The sequence below is a fragment of the Coregonus clupeaformis genome, chromosome 25 (genome assembly GCF_020615455.1).
Source record: "Coregonus clupeaformis isolate EN_2021a chromosome 25, ASM2061545v1, whole genome shotgun sequence".
Classification (NCBI taxonomy): Eukaryota; Metazoa; Chordata; class Actinopteri; order Salmoniformes; family Salmonidae; genus Coregonus; species Coregonus clupeaformis.
Genome location: NC_059216.1, coordinates 37,289,856 through 37,293,260, shown reverse-complemented (window position 1 = coordinate 37,293,260; position 3,405 = coordinate 37,289,856).

Genomic DNA, 3,405 nt, shown 5'->3' with positions numbered 1-3,405 from the left:
ATGGCTTTGGGGTAGAAGCTGTTAAGAACCCTTTTGGACCTAGACTTGGTGCTCCGGTACCGCTTGCCGTGCGGTAGCAGAGAGAACAGTCAATGACTAGGGTGGCTGGAGTCTTTGACAATTTTTAGGGCCTTCCTCTGACACCGCCTGGTATAGAGGTCCTGTGGGTGGGTTTATGCCCTCCCAGGCCCACCCATGGCTGCGCCCCTGCCCAGTCCTGTGAAATCCATAAATTAGGGCCTAATGAATTTATTTCAATTGACTGATTTCCTTATATGAACTGTAACTCAGTAAAATCATTGAAATGGTTGCATGTTGTGTATATATTTTTGTTCAGTATATTTAATAAATGTCGGTGATGAAAGGGTTTCTGAAGGAGTCTGTTTGCTTCCCAAATTGCACCCTATTGCTATAGTTCTATTTTGGATGCAAACAACATAGGCTGAGATGCTGGTTCTGGTAGGGAGTGAAATCTCCACTAACCATACACCTAGTATAACCGCCCTCCTTCATGGCACTGTCCTTATCTTGCCACGGACTGTCTCACCACACCCAAACTGTCAATCTTCACCATTCACACTTTCTCACGCACGCACGCGCTCGCTCACACACTACAAACCTCTTTCTTCCCCCTAATCTAACAGCAACAGGAAAAGGAACGTGAAGGCGAGGGCGATAATGGTGGAAATAAAAACAGTGCCTCAATGAATAAGATGATGTTAATGGAGGTCAGCAGAGGCTAAAGCTCTGTTGGCTGGTCTGGGCCTCAGTCGGAACAACACTGACTGTGTGACTCAAACAGCCTCAAAATACATAATAAATCAATTAATGAAGTGTCATATCTGGATCCTCAGGGATCGCTGCACAGCCTGAACAGTCTGCTGTCCATTCAGCACTGCTGTCAAGGGAGCATGTGAGGACAATGGGGGGAAATATGTTTGTAGCGACCTCTGCTGGTGAAGATAGGAAACCGCAGCTTAGTGCATCACGGAAGTAATGGGAAATGGAACAATAGTGCCCCCTGTTGTCTCATACATACCAGTACAGGGATGGAATAATGCATGGTGCAGTGACAATAATCCCATTATCCATTATCTCAAAGCCTTCCTCACTGACACTGTGGTTGTGTCCACAACACGACTGTAATGTAGTCAACCTGAAACGTGCCCAGTATCTTTCTGGCCAATCAAACATCAGGGAAAACACCTGGACTGTCCAGCACTCTGACATCACAAACATCTGGAGGAGGAGCCAGCCAATCAAAGACATCTGCACAGCAGCCAGAAAGCAGCCAAGAAAACAAACTGCATCATGCAGGAACTCATATTCACAGTTCCCAGTTCCCCACAAACACACGCACGTATGCACGAGTGCATACACACACATGCACACTCACAGATTGTACTTTAAAACATGGAAACATTTTGTTGGAGACTTTCTTCTTGTTCAAATTGAGAGCATATTGGCTTGGGTTAGTTCTCTGTTGATGAACGCAGGCTAGGATAGTGTAGTCACAGGAAGATGCTGTCTAGTTGTAGTTACAACACACCGGCAACAACAATGTCGGTAAAAGTATAGAAGTGCCACCCTACAGTGGCATATACACAGACACGTACGTGCATACACAAGCGTGTACACACACACACACACACACACACACACAGACACACACACACACACACACACACACACACACACACACACACACACACACACACACACACACACTGTTACTTAAACTTGAATGTGCAATTACACAATACTATCCCTCTCTACTGTTGCATAGAATTACTTCACTTCGAGTGCACTGGTGGTAAAATATATAGAGACCTGTGATTGGCTTACCATGGTCATATGACTGCAGACGCTTGACCTAGTAGTTGAGCTTTCCATATGGAAGGGGTGCTCAGTTACATTCGGCCGTGGGCCTATTTTTCTTGAGCGGATGGTCGGTGGGCCGGAACAGAGTTATAAATAATTTGTACACTGCACATTTACCGCAAGAATCCCAAACAGATATAGTATTTTAGAAAAAGATAATCATTTCAAACCTTGATTACATTGGGATACGATCACATATGCCTCTCTTCTTATGTGTGGGGATACTTGGGAACAGATTTCCTAAATTAAAATCACTTTGAGCTCATGTTTTTTTTCTTCTCAGATAACTTTGGGGGCCAAATAAAATCACACACGGGCCGAATTTGGCCTGCAAGCCGCCTATTTGGGAACCCTGCCATTTGGCATAGATCAGATGTACACCACAGGAATTCCTCCATGCCTACATTTACATTGAAAACCACCTCATCAAACACAGTAGAGATTTAGTACACCATCAGAGGAAGCCCCGTCTTCCTGGAATAGACTCTCTGCTCTGTAAAAATTCTTTTATCTCAGTCTCCCCCCTCTCTATTTCTCCTCTCCCTGAGTCTCTCTCTCCCAGTCTTTCTCTGTTCTCTCTCTCTCCTTCTCTCTCTGTGTCACTGTCTGTATGTATGTATGTCTGTCTGTCTGTCTCTCTTTCTCTCTCTCTAAGGAGACCTCTTAGGGTCATGTTTTCACAGCAAGCTACATCTCCTTGGACTCAGACATAGGCTATAACACACACCATAGCTCTTTAAGGCATGAAGCTGTCCAAACCAGAAAGACTACTGTGTGGATAGTGGATACCTAAGGCCGCTATCAAACTGTTCTAAACAGCATGTCCCCTAATGACGTTTTACCCAATTTAGTTCAGAATTAGCTGTTGTGTGACGTCAGTGTTGGCCTACCAGTCCAGGACATGTGTTGCCTAATCATGTTTTTCTATTCTACTCTGTTTTGCTCTTATCCTTTACAAAATAAAGGAGTGATCATAAAAGAATGAAACTAAACTTTGTCTGATAATAATTGAAAACACATGGCCTACAATATAGCCTAGTTAAAGACTACAACATCCATATTCTCTCCCCTTTGAAGATAATGGGACAATGAACAGGCTAGACCAGGTGTATTCAACTCTGACCCTATGAGATCCGGAGCCTGCTTTTCTCTTCTACCTGATAATTAATTGCAAATACCTGGTGTCCCAGGTCTAAATAAGTCACTGACTAGAGGGGAACAATGAAAAAAAGCAGTGGAACTGGCTTCAGTGAGTTTGAGGGGGCTAGATAGAGGGAGATATGAACAGACATTTTTAAAGGAACTGAACACAATCAAATGTGATTTTTTTTTGTAGGCTACTCAAACAGCAACAGTTTAATACTTTATTAATTTTCCCTTTAGTTTTGAATCAACACAGCATTGTTGTGTTGCATGTAGGAAGGGAGGCGTGGTAGTGAAAGGGCAATGATGCCTAATAGTGCCCCCCTCCCCCTCGCCCTTCCACTGCCTGCAGCAGCCCACTCCTCGCTCGTGCACCGACTT